The 21,311-nt window shown below is 38.4% G+C and overlaps 1 long non-coding RNA gene across 1 annotated transcript in view; it reads left to right on the top strand.

Annotated features, from left to right (window-relative positions):
- The window catches only part of LOC141377620 (uncharacterized), a 173,823-nt gene extending 157,431 nt beyond the window's left edge, over positions 1-16,392 (top strand). Inside the window, exon 5 of the long non-coding RNA XR_012390039.1 lies at positions 14,408-16,392. This is a non-coding gene — a long non-coding RNA (uncharacterized lncRNA). The remainder of the gene's footprint in view (positions 1-14,407) is intronic.
- The last annotated feature ends 4,919 nt before the right edge of the window (positions 16,393-21,311 follow it).

Raw genomic sequence — 21,311 nt, 5'->3', positions numbered from 1 at the left:
GCAGGTTCTGTTCACTAAAGTAGACGCGCGCGCATCTATCATTAAGTAGAGAGCGTGCGTCCTCTCTGTTATAACAGCTCACGGTCAGCAGCTCACGTCACATGTGATTTCCCAATCGACAAAATATCATTATATGAAGACAAAAATGACATTTTTAGGTGAATTATACCTTATAAATACAGTATGTGACTCATTCAACATCATTTGGAGGTGTCAATGTCACTGAGCAACGTGTGTGAAACAATGAAAAGACTCGTGCAGCCGCCTTTTACTCTCTCCTGAACTTGAAAATATGATTGACAGAATCGTGGAAATGCTGAATTAAGACCGTCTAGAGGATCAAATCGAGATCGCCATCTTTTAACGATTAATTGTGCAGCTCTGGGTGAGAGTGTTAAAGTAATATTTAGCTTACAGTTGGAACTGTGCATGGAGTATTTATTTTTTAGCTTTGCTTCTAGATGCTTTCACTTGTTCAGTATTGAGATAATGCAAAGTACATGCATTGTGTTTAAACCATTCAAATGAATGCAACCCAGGCTCATTCTGAAAACGTAGCCCTGCGGACATTTCTGGAGACAGCGATTTACATGGCCGGAGGTTCGTATGGCTGAATTTCATTATTTGTTTTTTTTAATAATTATTTTTAGGGGTTTTCACCTTTATTTGGATAGGACAGTGGAGATTTTTACAGACAGGAAATGTGGGGAGCAGAGATAGGGGAAGGATCGGAAAAGGACCTCGAGCCGGGAATCGAACTCAGGTCACCGTGAGCACCTTAGTGCTATGTGTGGTCGCACTAACCACTAGGCTATTGGCGCCGACTGCATTTCATTTTTTTAAGCGAACAATACTGGAGGGTATGACGCCGCTCCTTTTCGCGGTCGCCGGCTGACAGCTCACCTCTGTGTGGAGGGCTTTCCCACAGTAACCAGTTTGTCCTGTTAGCTTGGCGGAGTGGAGAGCCGGAAGGGAGCCGGCCGCAACAACGACGGCGATGACGACAGGATTGGAGTCCGGGGAAGAGCGGTTCCAGAAATCATAAACAGAATCCAAAAAATAAAGTGAACGAGTTCACAAGAGGGTGAGAATGTGATGAAATCCGAAAACGCGGTCAAAATCAGACGAAGGCTTTTCTTTTTTTTGGACGGCTTTTGTAAATCGTTGCTTGGGTTTGGGGCGAGCAGGGCGGCGGGTCAATCGGTAAAACCGGTTGGGTTTAGGGAAGGAGGAGGAGGAGGGTGGTTCGGCTGATTGGCCGGTCGCCCAGTCAATCATTCAGTCAGTCGGACAGATGGTCACTCGACAGCGGCTTTACGCGAGAACAGCACGTGAGGGGATCTAGATGCGAAAAAAAGCACACAGTGGCCTCTTACGGATTCATGAAAACTAAAACTGCAAAAAATACAAATCTACCGGGACGTATTTTGTGGTCCACGGGACCATGTTTCCAGAATGAGCCTGGGTTGAATGAATGGCAGTAGGAGTTCACTGTACTTCTATGTTGAGCAATGCACATGTCAAGACAGCACATTGTTTTATACAGTACATGACATTTTTAGTTATGCAAGAGATTTCTACAGTCTGCACACACAGAAGCAGAGGATCATATGAGCAGATCCTAAGAGAAGGTGTGAAATCATATTACACTCTGCCAGACGTCTGTTCAATTAAAAGCATCTCACCAAAAAGTTTCCAGGTTTACTAATAAACTGCGAAATCTAACAATCCTAAATTAAAAGTATTTGATTAGTTTCAGGCTGGTGAACAGGAGAGATTTGCTTCATTATAGTGCCGTTGTGCACAAACTTTATCAAGCCGTGTTTATTCCCAGGGAAACTTGATATTGTTAAAGATTTGATTCAGACACAACTGTTGTTTGATGCTTGAGAATCGTTGTTTACAGACTAATCTGCTGTTGTTCATGGCTGTAAACATCATAAGATCGAGCATCTTGGTTTGTCTTCTAAAAGCAGTTGTCTAGTTATTGAGGTTTGTCCATTTCTATTTCTGCAAGCTTGTTTCAGAAGGAATCAGTTGAGTTGATTACATTTTGATTCATTCCACTGAGTTGGTTCAGTTCATTCAAAAAAAGATTAATTAAGTGTCACAGGCACTTTTCTGAAGGATATGTCATTACATTAGTAACTTGCTATGAATAAGCATCCCTAATATAATGAGTCAGTCTTTACATTATTTTCTTAACTGCTCCTTAAAGAGATTCGCTCCTTAAAGGGATTTCTGTGTTTTGAGTTGAAAATGAAATCAGCCATGCCAATTGCTCAGTCACATCTACATACAGATTACTAGTTATTGAGTTTTACCTTTACAAGGGTCAATTACTATTTCTGCAAGCTAGTTTCAGAAACAGTCAGTTCAAAGAGTTGAGTCGATTCCACTTTGATTCAGTCAACTGAGTTGGTTCAGTTCATTCCAAAAAAGATTCATTCAGTCTCACAGATTAATTCTTTGACTCTTTCTAAAGGATAAGTCATTACATTAGTAGCTCATGATGAATAAGTGTCTTAAGTATGAGTCAGTCTTTACATTGTTTACTTTATTTGCGTTTTAAAGGGATTTCTGTGTTTTGAGTTGAAAATGAAATCAGCCACGCCAATTGCTCAGTCATATCATATGTACATGCAAATTACTAGTTATTGAGGTTTGACAAGGGTCAATTACTATTTCTGCAAGCTTGTTTCAGAAAGAATCAGTTGAGTCGATTCCATTTTGATTCATTCAACTGAGTTGGTTCAGTTCATTCAAAAAAGATTCATTCAGTGTCACAGATTAATAAAGGCACTCTTTCTGAAGGATATAGTGCACTAAAAATGATATGATCAATTAGTCATGACAGCACATGTTTTAGTTCATTGTAACTTATTAAACTAAGCTATCAATCATGTTCTAAATTAATTGTATACAGTATATTGTGGAAGCTGTTTTAAGTCAGTTTAGCATAATATAAGTTCAATGGACTTGTAAGATTATAATGATTTAATTTCAGGCAACCAGGATTTTCTTAAAGTGTAGCTCGTGATGAGTAAGTGTTTTAAGTATGAGTCAGTCTTAAGATTATTTTCTTAACTGATTCATTCACTCCTTATAATGATTTCTGTGTTTTGAGTTGACAAATGAAATCAGCCATGCCAATTACTCAGTCATATCTACATACAGATTACTAGTTATTGAGTTTTGCCTTCAGGGTCAATAAATATTTCTACAAGCTAGCTTCAGAAAGAATCAGCTCAAAGAGTTGAGTTGATTCCACTTTGATTCATTCCACTGAGTTGGTTCAGTTCATTCCAAAAAGATTCATTCAGTGTCATAGAATGAAGGCACTATTCTGATGGATAAGTCATTACATTTAGAAGCTGATGATGATTAAGTGTCTTCAGCATAATGAGTCAGTCTTTAAATTGTTTTCCTAACTGCTTCATTTGCTCTTTAAACTGATTTCTGTTTTGAGTTGAACATGAAATCAGCCATGCCAATGGCTCAGTCATATCTACATACAGATTACTTAGACTCCATTTACACTAATAAGTTTTAGTTTTACAGCAGCGTTTTATGCACTTGAAAACTGCGGGGTAGTGTGGACACAAGGTGTAACCGTAGCAAAATAATGAGCATATTAAGTCTGGTAATACTATAAACTGTTAATCATTGTTTTTTAAAGAATCTCACCCCAAAGTGACAGTTCACCCCGAAATTGGGAAAAGAAAATAATAAAATTTACGCAACTAGTTTCTTCTCTAGGAATTAATTCAATTTAATAATGCACTACTTCCAAAAGTAACTTTCTCCAACACAGTTCAAGATGTGTATATGTGTATATATATATAAACAGGATGTTAATATCACCAACCATTCCCATTTTATTAAGGATCTTTCCATTTAAATGGCCCACCCTGTATATATATATATATATATATATATATATATATATATATATATATATATATATATATATATATATATATATATATATATATATATATAGACATATATACACACCGGCCACTTTATTAGGTACTAATAGCTGTTCGTTAATGCAAATTTCTGAACAGTCAATTACACATGGCAGCAACTCAATGCATGTTTGCATGTAGACATGTTCAAGACGATCTGCTACAGTTCAAAGTGAGCATCAGAATGGAGAAGAAAGGGGTTTTAAGTGACTTTGAACGTGGCATGGTTGTTGCTGCCAGACGAGCTGGTCTCTCTGATCACTCGTTATAACTGAGCTCTGCAGAAGAGCATCTCTGAACACACAACACGGCCAACCTTAAGGCGGATGGGCTACAGCAGCAGAAGACCACACCGGGTGCCGATCCTGTCAGCTAAGAACAGGAAACTGAGATGGTGGTGTAATGGTGTGGGGGAGATTTTCTTTGGGTCCATTAGTACCAATTGAGCATGGTGTCAATGCCACAGCCTACCTGAGTATTGCTGCTGACCATGTCCATCCCTTTATGAGCACAGTGTCTCCATCTTCTGATGGCTACTTCCAGCAGGATAACGCAGCATGTCATAAAGCTCAATCATCTCAGACTGCTTTCTTGAACATGACGATGAGTTCACTGTACTCAAATGGCCTCCACAGTCACCAGAGCTCAATCCAATAGAGCAGCTTTGGGATGTGGTGTAACAGGAGATTGGCATCATGGATGTGCAGCCGGCAAATCTGCAGCAACTGTGTGATGCTATCATGTCAATATGGAGCAAAATCTCTGAGGAATATTTCCAGTAGCTTGTTGAATCGACGCCATGAAGGATTAAAGCAGTTCTGAAGGCAAAAGTGAGTCCAAGCCAGTACAAGTAAAGTGTACCTAATAAACTGGCCGGTGAGGTTTATATATCTATATATAAACCTATTATTTTGATTTTTTTTTTTCCTGCTGTTCAAATAGTGTGGTCATTTCTGACCCATAAGTTAACAGCAGGTTTAAATTGCCTGTGTTTACTAGTACCTTGTCGAGCTCCAGTTTTAAAGCGGTTTGCATAACACCGTAAACAGCACGCAGCAACACTTGTGCATTCATTAGTCTAACAGAGAGGGAAACCCCACTCAATGTGATGTGTGGGTTGAGATGCTCATTGTACAGTGAATCCTGCCGAAGACCAACAGCAGATGCTTCAGAGCCGCTGTTATTACTGGGGGGTTTGGCAGTGGGAAACATCTCGGAAGCATCTTTGCCAAACGCTGCAACTCGGGGAAACTATTATTGGCCAACACATCAAACAGCTTGTGCGAGCGCTGGCCCCCTGCCACTGCGATGGGGAGCCCAGGAACCAATTATTTAGCAAAACAGCCATAAAGAGGCTGCGCTTTAATGATGAGACACCAGCAAAGCACACGGGTTTACAGGGTGGGATTGAGGATGATCGGGGCGGCGGACACAACAAAACGGAGGAAATCAACAATCAGAAGCACACTGCGAAAACACGGACTTTCTTACCTCCAGTGTTGGACTTGTTTCTAGTTCAGATTTCTAAAAAGAATTTAATCAAGAAGTATTTTTTTTTTTTAAATAGAAAAAAAACATTGTCTTATTTTTAGAAAAACATGTCAAAATTAAGTTTAAAAAAAAGAGTTTTTTTTTGCTCATTTTATTTGCCAAATTATTTTGCTTTGTCTTAAGGGAAATTATTTGCTTGTCTAGGAAATGCTTCTTGATTTTTGAAATGTTTGGACTAGAAACAACACAAAAACTTTAAGAAAAGGCTAGTAATGTTGGCTGCTTCTGCACTGGTTGTGTGTGTGCTGACCCTCAGGGAGGCTCCTAAAGCTCATAATCTCCTTTAGTATCCAGCGTTTGACCTCTACATGTGTGCTTGCTGGGAGTAAATTGGTCCAAGGTTGCACGGATTGTCTGGTGTCACCAAAAGTCATGAGCGGATCAAAACACAAGTGACCTCATGCAGGCCTGTGGACAATATTGTATTAATCAACTGTTTATGAAGAGAGAGAGAGAGTAAAAATATATGATAATAAACAAATAATAATAAAAATAATAACATAGTTATATAATAATAATAATAATAAAAATAATTCTAATAATAATAATACAATTAATAACAGTAACATAGTAATATAACAACAACAATAATAATAATAAAAATAATAATAACAACAACAACAATAATAATAATAATAATAATAATAATAATAAAATTAATAATAATAATAATAATAACAACAACAACAATAATAATAATATTAATAACAGTAATATAACAACAACAACAACAACAATAATAATAATAATAATAATAATAATAATAATAATAATAAAATTAATAACAGTAACATAGTAATATAACAACAATAATATTAAAATAATTATAATAATAATAGTAAAAACATAGTAATATATTAATAATAAAAATAATAATAGTAACATAGTAACATAGTAATATAATAATAATAATAATAATAATAATACTACTACTAATAATAATAATAACAACATAGTAATATAATAACAATAAAAAAAAAAATAATAGGAAAAATAGATTAAAGCCACAGATTGAAGCCTGACAGGTTTATTAGCAGTTTGACATGAAGTGCAGATGAGTTTTTTAACACAATTCTCTTGAAATTATGACCAATTTGTGTGCTGTAAATGCTCAAATGCAAGAGAAAAGTCTGATTTGTGAGGAAAAACATTCAAAATATATATTCCACAGCATTGTGAACTATTCTTTGCCTTTAGCTTTCTTTGCAAACTTTGAAAAAAATGCATGTTTTATTTTATTCTTTGTTTTTAATTAAATTAATTTTATTTTTTTAGCATGCTATCACTAAATCGACACTATATCTTGCTTTTCCAACCAAGGATTTGATGCTTTCTGTAAGCTGATTATAGTAAGTTTCTAATAACTAAAGTGTTTACTAACAATAACAATGAATAAAACATTTATTTCAGTATTTATTCATGTTGGTAAATGCAACAATGCAATGCAACGATCAATTAAATAGCAAAGATCAAATACAATTGATCATCATTAGCTCATATTTACTTTCTACTAATGTTAACAAACACAGTTTTGGAATTTAATACAATAGTCTTGCAATTCTGCCCTGTTTATGTGCTTTAAACTCTCAATTGCATTAAAAATATCAGATTTATGAGGAAAAAAACGTTGATATAAGCATTGTGGGCATTTCTTTGCAATAAATTGTCTTAGCAAATTTTGAAAAAGCTTGCATTTGGAATTTTTTAATTTATTATTTAGTAAGAAACCAACCACCTGTTCTGCTAGTGCTTAACTCCTCATGCACGGGTCACTTTGTGGTATCCGATCAGTTTTCTGGAGTCAGACACAAACCAACCGCATCACCAAACAGCAGAACTGCTCAGCATTTGCTGCTTTGTTCTCAGTATCGATAAAGCAAACGATGAAATCCATACGCCCTTACACCAGTACTGTAAAATGCAAGGTGAGACGCTGGGCCGTATAAATGTTTAATGCGTGTGCCTGGAGGGTGGAGGTCTGGCTGGATGAATGTTGCTGAAGCTGCAGGTGTGGGACCGTGCCGTTGGTTCCCCTGGGCTCTGAGCTCCAGGCCTGTCACCTCTATTCAGCGTCCCCCAAATCAAGTCACCCTCGGCCCCTGCATGTCACCTGTCCAGTGGTCACCTGCATGTCACCTGTCTCCATGATTCTGGGATGACAGCTGGAGTTCTGCTCTTTGTTTTTGCTGCAGGCCGTGGGTTGAAGCAGCATCTTTCAGTAATAATGCAGAAGTGTGGGTCTTCTGTGTCTCAATGACGTCTTGCTGTATTTCTAACCGTCTGACGGGAACTGACAGCTGTGTTTGTCACCAGAAAGAATGGTGGTCTCGGATTGACATAAAAGTATGGCTCGTAAGGGATAACATACATCCTGCTGGTTTGCTGTGGGAAACTGAAGGGCTATTGTTAGAGATCATGTACATCCGGGTGGTTGTTGTATTGTGCAAATCTGAAGGGCTTTAAGTTAGGGATAAAGTACATCCGGCTGGTTATTACAGAATAAAACCTGACGGGTTCATTAGCAGCTTGACGTGAAGTGCAGCACTGGTGTATACGACTGAGATGCAACCTCATGGATCAGTTTATTCTACTTATTACACTGCTATAAAACTAAAGATTAGACATAAAAAATTGGCCTGATAAAGCCTTGATGGTTTATTAAATCTCTAATTAAACACAATGCTGACAGAAACTAAAACAGCCTGTAGTGTGTACACTAAACTGCACATTATTCAGACACTAGATGGCGCCAAACAGTCGAAAACAGCTGATGGAGTATACACTAATCTGCTCATTATTCACACACTAAATGGCGGCAAAGAGTCAAAAACACAAAGCTGAAAGAAACTAAAACAGCTGATGGAGTATACACTAACCTGCTCATTATTCAGACACAAGATGGAGACAAATAGTCGAAAACAGATGATGGAGTATACACTAACCTGCTCATTATTCAGACACAAGATGGAGACAAATAGTCGAAAACAGATGATGGAGTATACACTAACCTGCACATTATTCAGACACTAGATGGAGACAAATAGTCGAAAACAGATGATGGAGTATACACTAACCTGCACAATATTCAGACACTAGATGGAGACAAACAGTCGGAAACAGCTGATGGAGTATACACTAACCTGCTCATTATTTAGACACTAGATGGCGCCAAAGAGTCAAAAACACAAAGCTGAAAGAAACTAAAACAGCTGATGGAGTATACACTAACCTGCACAATATTCAGACACAAGATGGAGACAAACAGTCGGAAACAGCTGATGGAGTATACACTAACCTGCACAATATTCAGACACTAGATGGAGACAAACAGTCGGAAACAGCTGATGGAGTATACACTAACCTGCACAATATTCAGACACTAGATGGAGACAAACAGTCGGAAACAGCTGATGGAGTATACACTAACCTGCTCATTATTTAGACACTAGATGGAGACAAACAGTCGGAAACAGCTGATGGAGTATACACTAACCTGCTCATTATTTAGTCACTAGATGGCGCCAAACAGTCAAAAACAGCCTATGGAGAATACACTAACCTGCACATTATTCAGACACTAGATGGAGACAAACAGTTGAAAACAGCTGATGGAGTATACACTAACCTGCTCATTATTTAGACACTAGATGGCACCAAACAGTCAAAAACACAAAGCTGACAGAAACTAAAACAGCTGATGGAGTATACACTAACCTGCACATTATTCAGATATTAGATGGCGCCAAACAGTCAAAAACAGCTGATGGAATATACACTAACCTGCTCATTATTCAGACACTAGATGGCACCAAAGAGTCAAAAACACAAAGCTGACAGAAACTAAAACAGCTGATGGAGTATACACTAGTAGGCAGAGGGTTGAAGCAGCTTCTCTCAATAAAAAAATGCAGAAGTGTGGTTCTTTTGTAGCTTTAATGGCGTCTTGCTGTATTTCTAGTCGTCTGACGGGTACAGCCAGCTCTGTTTGTCACCAGAAACTTGATGGTCTCAGATTGACATAATGTGTCTAAATGTAGAATAATGTACATCCTGCTGGTTTGAACCAGAAATATATGGAATATGGTCACTTCACAGATATTGATTATAATATCCTATTTTTATTTGATTTGAAAGGCTATTTGTGATTTAAAAGACTTGTTTGTACACACACACACACACACACACACACACACACACACACACACACACACACACACACACACCTTCTACTGTATGTTAAAGGGGACTCTTCATAGGCGCAATGTATTTTACACCATAAAAACTGCTTAGTATGGCTTACTTCACACCTACTTGTTAACCCAGGAAACCTGTGACAATGTTTTAATGTGAAAATACCACATTAAGCATGCTTTTTAAGCAGTTTGAATTACAAAGACACACAACCTGTCATTTTAAACCACATGACACAAGCCCGTAGCCAGCCTGGTGAAAGGGCTGGTTCTTTTTTCTCAAAATGTGGAGTTTTTTGCAGTTATTCACCTCATTTGTCATTTAATTGTGATGATTAAATACTCCAATAAGTGGCATTTTGAGCTCTAATTTTAGCTGGATTAGCTTGTTGTATCCTCCATTTTTGATGTAACAAAAATATTTCCTAAAGATTAATAATAAAGAAATATAAAAAAGAGCTTCACGGTTTTTTTCTAGCCTCTCTTGAAAATTCATGTAACCACAACAGCCTAATTAGTTTACTGGCATGGCTATTTCTTAAAACTAGGCCTACAGGTTTTGATGACACTTGACTTCATCCGGGTAACCTGATGTAGCCGCAGTTTTAAGGAGCAGCCATGTCAATAAAGGATCAGCCATGCCAATGTTATTATTTTTTCCACATTTTTTGAGTGCCTTGGACTGATTTTGATGTTTATTCTGATGAATCCCTCACACAAAGAGCACCGAGACATTATATAAGCTACCCCTGAAAACCTTTTGTTTTATTTTGGATTTTTAGACAAAGCCTAATTAGTATTAAAATGAACTTTAATAGGCTGTTTTTGGTGCTTCGGACCTCTTCATCGGTCCTTTTTTCTCTCAAAAACAAGTTCAAAATTAAAATAAAAGTTAGGCTACGTGTAAAATGTTTTTTTTTTAACAAGTTGGTCAATAGTGAAAGTTGACTTCACTGCGTTTTCTTAAAACCTTTTTTCCACAGGCTACAGGCCTGTAATAGAGTACAAATAGGCATAATGTATTTTATACCGTAACTTCTTAGTATATGGCCTTACTCCACACCTAGTCGTAAACCCAATGTCCAGGAAACCAGTGGCAAAATATGAATGTCTAAAGTCCACATTAGGCATGATTTTTAAAGCATTTTGAATTATCAGGACACACAATATGTCCTTATAAACCACCTAATAGAGTACAAATATAGATCATTGCTATAAATGGTCATATCTAGGGCCAGATAGCATGTGTGGACATTTACTGCTGTTTCAGTGGATTTATGCTGAATGATTTTGGCAGTACCATAACTAAAAACTTAATATATGAAATAAAAAACAATACCTTTTTAACCTTTATTCAATATTTACAGTGCAAATCTAATTAGATCCGCTTAACTGGTAAACACAACAAGTCTCTCATATAAAATATCTACTAAAAGAGAAAATATTACAAACTGTATTGTAAATAAATCATATGAAAATTTTCATTAGTCAATAATATTACTGAAATTCATTTAAAAACGGAATAAATGCAAATTAACACACATTTATACAATAAATAGACTCAATGATTGGCTACAAATCTGCAGGTTTCTGCACAATTTCTTGTCCTCAGAAACCCCTTAAGCAAGTATACACACACACACACACACACACACACACACACACACACACACACACACACACACACACACACATGCAGACTAGACAAAAAACATGCCTTTGGACTATTTCTCAGCTAGAAACTTTGGTATTACCTCACTCCACAGGAGAGTTTTCAGTCGAGCTGATCTACTTAAACTAAAAACTAATGAATCCGAACAGTCTGCGATGCACAGAATGAAATATATAAATAACAGGCAGTGGAGAGAGTGAGGAAGAAGAAAGATGTTTGTGTTTGGCTCCCCGGGGCTTTCATGCGATGCTGTGCTTTGGCGGCGCACTGAGATAAAATGCGAGTAACGAGATATCAAACTAAGCCGTCCACCTGTCTGTTCCTCAACGCCTTCATCCACGGCCAAAACGCCCAGGTGCACGGCTTCTTCTTCAAGACGATTATCAATATGAGCCCTGCTGTACTTCCTGAGCCTTCAGCACGAACCACCAGATCACATCACAGTAAACAAGTGCTTGTTATAAGTGTAAATCTCTTTATAGTCAAAAAAAAAAAACTGAATCAAACAGCACAAAAACTTTGTGAAGTTTATTATATTTGAGAGGATCACGTGCTTATGATTGACACGGCCGGCCCCGAGTCAAACTAATGTACAAACCACCAATCAGACTATTCCTAACCCAGTATAAATAACCAAACATCTTACCTTTAGTCATGTTCATCTTGAAGAATCCCCCCTTCCACCCCTTCTCCTCCTCTTTTTCTACAGGGCAGCACGGCGGCCCAGTGGCTAGCACCGCGGCCTCACAGCAAAAAATGCGTCTGGCTCGGGTCAGCAACCGGTCAGCATTTTCGTGTGGAGTTCATGTTCTCCCCGTGCTGGCTTAAGTTTTCCCCGGGTCCTCCGGTTTCCTTCCACACTCCCAAAAACATGACACTTAAGTAAATTGACTAAACCAAATCAGCATTCCGTCACCTACACATCACCTTAGCAATCCTAAGAATGTGCGTTGGTCCACACCAACTTCATGCCTGGCGTACGTTCATTTTGTGTGCGTGTCTATTTTATTTCCATTGGCGACTCCTAGAGGCAATTGTGTGAAACTGCACACTACAAAGTGTCTGAGCCGTGCAATGGCAGCTGCATGAGATGAGATCATCTGCATGTCCAGCAGGTATATAAGGTTTCCATACCATGCAGTTGACCAGCCAAACATTAAAGCACAATTTGCAGCGGTCGCCTGTTTTCCCAGTGTAATCAGAGCGATCTACTGCACACACACACTGCTATAAAGGCACCATCTGAGGATAAATTTGCATACGTGTATCAGAAACCATTTTTTAAATGGTTATATGTGTGTTTTATACAGTCTATGTAAACTGGTTTGAACTGTACCTGTGTGATCTTATAATTCAAGAACACAGCATTTGTATCTGTATTTATAAACCGCTTACTGATGTCTGTTCATGTTATCGCTTCACAAATAGTGAACTATTGGTGGTAATAACTATCAGCTGCTTCAGAACGCACCAGCACGAGTGGTCTTTAATGAACCTAAAAGAGCATATGTCACTCCGCTGCTCATCCGTTTGCACTGGCTGCCAGTTGCTGCTCGCATCAAATTCAAAGCTCTGATGTTTGCTTACAAAGCGACTTCTGGCTTTGCTCCTTCTTATCTGCTCTCACTTCTGCAGATGTATGTGCCCTCCAGAAACTGGCGTTCTGTGAATGAACGTCGCCTCGTGGTTCCATCCCAAAGAGGGAAGAAATCACTTTCCCGAACTCTCGCGCTTAATCTGCCCAGTTGGTGGAATGAACTCCCTAACTGCATCAGAATCACTCGCTGTCTTCAAGAAACCACTAAAAACTCAACTATTTAGTCTCCACTTTCCTTCCTAATCTGCAATTGCCTCTCTGACTCCACCGCTTACTGTACTACAAAAAAAATAAAAAATAAATAAAAAACTTACATTACTAACGCTTTCCTTCTTAGACTTTACACACCTGAAACTTGTCTACAGCACTTATTCATTGTTGCTCTTATAGTTGTGTAAATTGCTTCCTTGTCCTTATTTGTAAGTCGCTTTGGATAAAAGCATCTGCTAAATGACTAAATGTAAATAGTTAGTAAATGATTCCTAGTGTTCAGTTAGGGTGCTTTCACACCTGCCTTAATTAGTTTGATTGAATCGCACTAGAGTTCGTTTCCCCTTTTGGTGCGGTTGGCTTGGGCAGGTGAGAATGCAGCAATCGTACTCGAGTGCGCACCAAAAGCGGACCAAATAAGCGTACCGATACCTGCTTGAAGAGGTGGTCTCGGTACGCTTCCAAACGAACCCTGGAGCAGTTCGTTTGTGGTGAGAATATGATCCGTACTAAAACAGAGCCAACTGCAAAAAGTACTGCGCCTTTTGGACTAATCCAGCTGCCGTAGGCCGATGCGCTGTGCATTATGGGATACGGAGGAAAAATATTTGCTGACAGCGCTTTACCAACAGAGAGAGAGAGGGAGAGGGAAAAACATTACCTGATGGATCGTTGGTAATATTTCCGCAAGATGAGCATGTCGCAGTTTAGCTAAATTAATTCACGTCTCCTCCTGAAGTAACGAGCGATGCATTAAATACTGTTTTCCAGCCGCGGCTGCGCTTCATTCTCGAAATGTGTAGTTTGTCTAAAGCAGGCATACAGTCAGTCAGCGCAGTCGTCCCTCCAGAGTAAAAGGTTTTGTTCACCTGCGGGAGTTCACTGGCATTTTCCCGCACGTGAATTCTGACCAATCAATAAGCGGTTTAGGAAATATGTTCAACAACATCAGGCCAATGAGAGATGTGGATTTTGTCAGATGACTGCATTTTGGTTCGTTTCAACTGGTTCGGACCAAAGCCAGCAGTGTGGTGTGAAAACAACCCAAAGACGGCAGAAGATGCAACAATGCATCATTTATTACCCTTGGTGCGGACCAAATGAAGCGAAATACAGATGTGAAAGCTCCCTCAGTGTATTATAAAGTGTCACCAAAACTTGTACTGCTATTTTGGAGAGCTTTCAGTGGTAAGGAGAGCATGCTTTGTTTCTGCAGGCCCAGGATATCATAGATGTGAGTCCTGTTGAACACTGACCAGCGCTTATGGCATTTCACGATCCCTGGCCAATATATTCTGACACCAAAATCCCGGTGCTGTTTTTCCCCCGCGTGTCAGCTTGAACATGTAGGTGGTGTGAGAGAGATCTGTCTGCGACTCTCACATTGACTCACATTGACATCTGCCACAGTGTTAGAGTCGAGGCTTCACAGGCTAGCTCTGCTAACGCTAGCTGAACAATGCAGATCGCTGAATGAATGAGCTCAGTCATCGCTCCAGACGGTCATATCCGCGCATAATTATTCTCCTGCTATTGGGAATGGTGTGACTTGGCACCAAGGTTATTATAGTTGTGCCATTTTTATTTCAATGCTATTTTTAAACGCGCTGTATGCTTCAGTTTTAGTTTGGTTCAGATGCTCATTGAGCTTATTTCAGTTTATTTTTCAGTGACTGTTAGTTTAGTTTTAGTTTTCCCTTATTGGGAGTTTTTAAACTTATTTGTGTTATCAAACATATATTTGAGTTATTTTCAGTTTTGATTGAATAAAATAACCTAGCTTGGCACCCTGCACACATTTGAGGGGTGTTTGCATTGTTGATCCTGTCAGGTCCTGCAAACGCTTCCTGTTTACTGACTGACATTTCCTGACAAAACAGAGGAGAGGCCGGGATTAAAGCCTGTCCGCTCCGGGGAGGAGAAAAAAAAACATCCTTCATCTGCATAATACAATCAAGATATCAGTCAACACTCAGACACAACACACACACAGACACACACGTTCAGCCTTGCTGACCCTTGAATAAAACATTTCAATCCTGCATGTGTTGAGGATCCCCAGTTGAGATGCTCGTGTGGAAATATGTGTACGTGGAATTGTCATACAAGGAGCCTGGAATTATTGACTTTGACTTATTTACAAGGTGACACGGTGGCTCAGTGGTTAGCACTGTCGTTTCACAGCTAGAAGGTCACTGGTTCGAGTCCCAGCTGGGCCAGTTGTCATTTCTGTGGAGTTTGCATGTTCTCCCCATGTTGGCGTGGGTTTCCTCTGGGTGCTCTGGTTTCAGTCCAAACACATGTGCTATAGGGGCATTGATTAACTAAATTGGCCATAGTGTATGAGTGTGTGTGTGTGTGTGTGTGGGCGTTTCCCAATACTGGGTTGCAGGTGGAAGGGCATCCGCTGCGGTCCATTCGTGGCGACCCCTGATAAATAAAGGGACCAAGCCGAAGGAAGATGAATGAATAAATGAATATCTCTCTTCCTGTTGTGTTCGGGTCAAATCTGACCGATTTACAACTTAAAACACTCAGAAATCTTGTGTTTTACGTCTGATTGCCTCGAGACCTTATTATATCCTCCACATTATGCACCTAAACATATAGAAGTGATGATGTTTTAATCAACTTTGTTACACCTGTGGTGTTCCCGGTCAAAAGTGACCGCCACAGGAAATGAATGGGTATCCAGACTATATTCACTCATCAGACTGTACTAATTCATACCAATCTCTGGGTCTAGCAGCACTTTTAGCTTAGCTTAACATACATTTTTTCGATGGATTAGACCAGCGGTCCCCAACCTTTTTCTAACTGCGGACCGGTCAACGCTTGACAATTTTACTGCGGACCGGGGGGTTGAAATAATAATAATAATATTAAACGTGAATTCACTGTGTACTCATATGGAACTTTGTTAGCACATTGCTCCAACATTACAATGCTATTATAGCATTAGGAAGTAATAACATTATTAACACATTGCTCCAACAATATAATAAAATTACTATATTACTATACTATAAAATAACAGTAACCGTTATTTTAGCAAGCTGTTTATTGGTAATAAAACAGTATTTTGATTTCTGTTGTCTATTGTTAATTTTGTAATACATTTTCAGTGCCTATTTGCATTTTCACTGCAGTTATTTTATGTCTAGTTCTATAAATTCATGTTAAACCAACACAATCTCATGGCAATTCGTAAATTTTTGATTTAGTGGCTAATTCGTTTAAATTTGTGCAATCTAATTCGTACACTTTAGTACGATTTGCTCATCCCCCAATGACGGTTGGGTTTAGGGGTGGGGTTAGGTGCCACGCCTCCTTTTTAAAATTGTACAATTTCGTACGACTGAACTCGTATGAATTCGTACGAATTAGCCACTAAACTGGCAAAACGTAATAATACTCACATTTTCTCGTGAGATCAGGCTGGTTAAACACACACTGTCTGGTTCTCTAAAGGTTTTTTTTCTTCACTCTCCTATTGGAGAAGTTTTTTTTCCCTCTCCGCTGTCGCCTCTGGCTTGCATGGTTCAGGATCAGTAGAGCTACGCAGATTTGCTCTTCAGTGTTTGAACTCTCAGTAATGACTTCAAACCACACTGAACTGAGCTAAACTGAACTGAACTTAAACATTAAAAACTGAACCACCCTGTTCCAGTTACTATGACCATTTATGTAAAGCTGCTTTGACACAATCTACATTGTAAAAGTGCTGTACAAATAAAGCTGAATTGAATTAAATTGAATGTTAATTAAAAATTTAGTGGTGAAAAATGTTTTTCTTGCTAATTTAAAAGCAATAAAAACAGACTGGTCAATTTTGACCGGGAACACTAAAGTAAGGGGAGAGATAGGAACATGACGCGAGGGTTAATTCAATTCAGTTAAATTCAATTAAAAAACTACTTCCTTGGCATGACTTGTCAATTATTTTCAAAGAATTTCTGATTACTTAACCCTTAAAGACCGAAACAGCTGCCCTCGGCTAAAAATAAGTATTGTTCTTTAAATGTTTAATAACTTTTGATCCACTGATCCGATCTGTACAATTCAATTAAATTCAGATAGGCACAAAGAAGAGAGCCTCAGCTTTCCATCGCTGTAAAACATTACATTCCTGGACTTTCAGACGCTCCAGAATCAGTGTGGTTACGTCATCACATTTTGACAAAGCTGATTTGACAAAGGAACGCTCCTGGCTTGTGTTGCCGGACAAACCAGACATGATGCATTGATGCACTGTCCCTCCTCCATGCTCAGATTGGTTCAAACTCACTCTCTCTCAACCAACACTGAAAAAAATTATTCAAAGATGATTCCTTGGATTTACTCAATTTTTTTTATGTTAAGAGGTTCTAAACAATTTATTTGTGTTGAATTTAAACAAACAAATTAAGTTGAACATTATTAAACTTAATTTGTTTGTTTAAATTCAACACAAATAAATTGTTTGCAACAATTCTGCATGCAACGCTTTTTTCAGTGAATAAGCATAGGTTCGTTCCGCTTTGTGGACCAGCAATCAGCTATTTGAACGACTCTGAATGAGAAATAGGCTGTACATTTACGGACGGCTAAATAAAATGCAAAAAAAATAAATAAAAGTTTTGCATGAAATAATTCTTATACTAAGTAATTTTGCATGCACAACAGCACAAAAACATGACAAAACAGTGACACAGCAAAGACGACGTGCTGCTCTTGCTGTTTTCAAAGAACGCAAATGAAGGTGCGGCTGTTTGTCTGCAACGCAAAAGTTGAGAAGCAGCAGGGTCAACACCATATGCTGGCACAAAAAACCCACGGATGTTCCATATTGAATCTAGTTTAGTTATGTAACTATTTATAGTATAGTAAATATTTATATCTATTTTTTACTGAGGATTTTGCACCATGTTTATTTGGACTTTGACGCATTATTTCTTATTTTCTTAGTTTTATTTGTTCATTGTAAGTGCTGTTGTTTATGGTAACTGAAAATATATTATTTGGAAAAAGTCAAACTGGCTTCAGTGTTCTGTTACTTTGTAACAATCTTTCTGTTTAGTTCATTTCCCGAACTTTTGGGCAAATACACTCAGTAAATAAATGCACTAGTTTTTTCCCACTGAAAAACGACTTAGAATAACATTGAAATAAATTGCTATAACTTGCTCATGGAATGGTGGATGTAGACAAAATTTATTTAGGAAGTATACTTTTATAAAAAACGTTTTTCTTAAAATTCTGGAATATTTTTTGTCTGTTCATATGTTTTTGGACCAAAAAATATTTGATACTGGACCTTTAAGTGATACAGATTGAAGCTTCAGGTTCTCCTGTTTAAAATAATGTGTGACTCTTGAGGCTGACTGCTAAAATAACAATAAAACTGCTTTAAAAAAAAAAAAATAAATACATTATATATATATATATATATATATATATATATATATATATATATATATATATATATATATATATATATATATATATATATATATATATATTTAGGCCCCTTAGGTGGCCAAAAAATACCTCTAGTTCTTTAAGGGTTAAACAAATATGGCATAATTAATTAAAAAGAGAACAGAAAATGTCAGATAGAACCTTACGATTCTAAGGTGACGATATCTTTTTGTTTTCTGTCCCTCTCCAAGCTCTCCAGCAAATGATTTCTGCTTCTGTGAAGACGGGTCATGTTTTGACAAAACACTGCCGCGGATTGCAGCCGTCTTCGTGTCATTCCCGATTCACGGTGCGAGATTTGCCCAGATTGCCCACCAGCTGGGAAGAGATGGCATGGCATTATGTGTTTCTGCACAGCCTCATATTGCTTCAATGCCTCCACTCCAGTTTCTGTGGCAATCAAAGCAATCTGTGACACTTCCTCCTGCTTTCTTTAAGGAGGCCTGTATTAGATCATCATTCTGGAGCTCGCAGCAAGAGAAACGCTGCTCAGTTCGTTTGTTTTCTCCTCAATCCTGGCCTGTGGCACCTTTGTAGTTGATTCCACGCTTGTTTAAACATGTTTGTCAGATATTCACAAGCTGCAAATGAAGGTTTGATTCAAGTGTTAATTGGCTCCAGACACAGATTGGCTGGCGCTGTTTGCATCTCTGGTAAGCGTCATCATTACACCAGTACTGTCCCGCGGGGCTTTGCAAAGACTTTCACACTTTGAACATGTTGTTTTTTATTTAAATGAAACACAGGGTAAGCACATTCCTCCCTATAAAAGCAGCTCTTTTCCTTAATCACACTAGGAAGTCTTATTTCTGAGACGGGTGGCAGTCTATTTGTGGCGTGTGTTTTGTAGACTGCCAGGTAAGATTTCATTCATTCATCCATTTTTCATGCATCCATTCCAAACTTTCTCAATGTGTTTTATTTATTTATTTATTTATTTATTTATTTATTTATTTATTTATTTATTTATTTATTTATTTATTTATCTATCTGGTACTTCATCCATCTATTCTGCTATTCCATCCTTTCATCCATCTGTCCATCCATTCATCGTTCTATCCGTCTGTCCATTCATCCATCCATCCATCCTGCTTTTCCATCCATCAATTCATCCATTCTGCTATTTCTTCATTCCTTCCATTCATCTAACAATCCATCCATCCATCCATCCATCGTTCTATGCATCTGTCCATACGTCCATCAATCAAACCCTGCCTTTCCATCTATCCATCCATCCATCCATCCATCCATCCATCCATATTATTCCATCCTTCCATCCATCCATCATCCATCCATCCATCCATCTAGTCATCCATTTATCCATCCATCCATCCATCCATTGTTCTATCCATCTGTCCATTCTTCCATCAATCCACCCTGCTTTTCCATCCATTCATGCATCCATCCATCCTTATTTTTCCATCTATCCATCCATCCATCCATCCATCCATCCATCCATCCATCGTTCTATCCATCTGTCCATCAATCAAACCCTGCTTTTCCATCTATTTATCCATCCATCCATCCATCCATCCATATTATTCTATCCTTCCATCCATCCATCCATCCATCCATCCATCCATCCATCATCCATCATCCATCCATTCATCTAGTCATCCATTTATCCATCCATCCATCCATCGTTCTATCCATCTAATCATCCATCCATCAATCCACCCTGCTTTTCCATCCATTCATCCATCCATCCATCCATCCATCCATCCATCCATCCATCCATAAATCTATCCATCCATTCTTATTATTCCATCTATTCCATTAATCCTGCTATTCCACCCATTCATCCATTCATCCATCCATCCATTTAGCTATTCTTTCCATCCATCCATCCATCCATCCATCCTATTTATCCAGCTATTCCATGAATCCTGCTATTCCATCCATCCATCCATCCATCCATCCATCCTGCTAGTCCATCCATCCATCCATCCATCCATCCATCCTGCTATTCCATCTATCCTATCCCCTCATCTTATCTATACTATCCATTCCATTTCATTCATCCAGCTATTCAATTCATCCATCCATCCTTAAATTCTTTGAATATGTTGTTTTTTATTTAACTGAAACACAGGGTAAGCACATTCCTCCCTATAAAAGCAGCCCTTTTCCTTAATCACACTAGGAAGTCTTATTTCTGAGACGGGTGGCAGTCTATTTGTGGCGTGTGTTCTGTAGACTGCCAGGTAAGATTTCTTTGCCTGCTCTCTCCGAGAATAGCGCACTTTTGACTGCGAGCTCTTTTGTAGATTGAGCAGAATTCAGTTTGCTTGCTCAACGATGTGGGAGAAGATTTATTTTATTTCATGATTTTTTTATTTTTTTGCATTATTTCATTTTCTATCATCACCCTCGCCACCTCAGATCCAGACTTCTGCGTGTCCAATTCCAGCAACTCTCAAGCCGCTTTCCAATATATCCGATCCATCAGAGCGTGACAAACAACCACGGAAATGGGTTATTAGTTGTGCATGGCTTAGAGAGTTTATAAATACTAAGTGTTATTGTGAAGATAGACTGGGTTGGCTGAAGAGAAGCGCTGTAAAGCCAATGCATGATGTTGAATGTGAAGAAGTGCGTTGATTATTCTGTTATTGCGCTACACGTATCTCTATTAAAGCGCTATTTGGACAATTGAACAG

Source organism: Danio rerio, chromosome 14, assembly GCF_049306965.1.
Source record: "Danio rerio strain Tuebingen ecotype United States chromosome 14, GRCz12tu, whole genome shotgun sequence".
NCBI lineage: Eukaryota > Metazoa > Chordata > Actinopteri > Cypriniformes > Danionidae > Danio > Danio rerio.
This window is presented reverse-complemented; position numbering and strand designations above follow the sequence as displayed.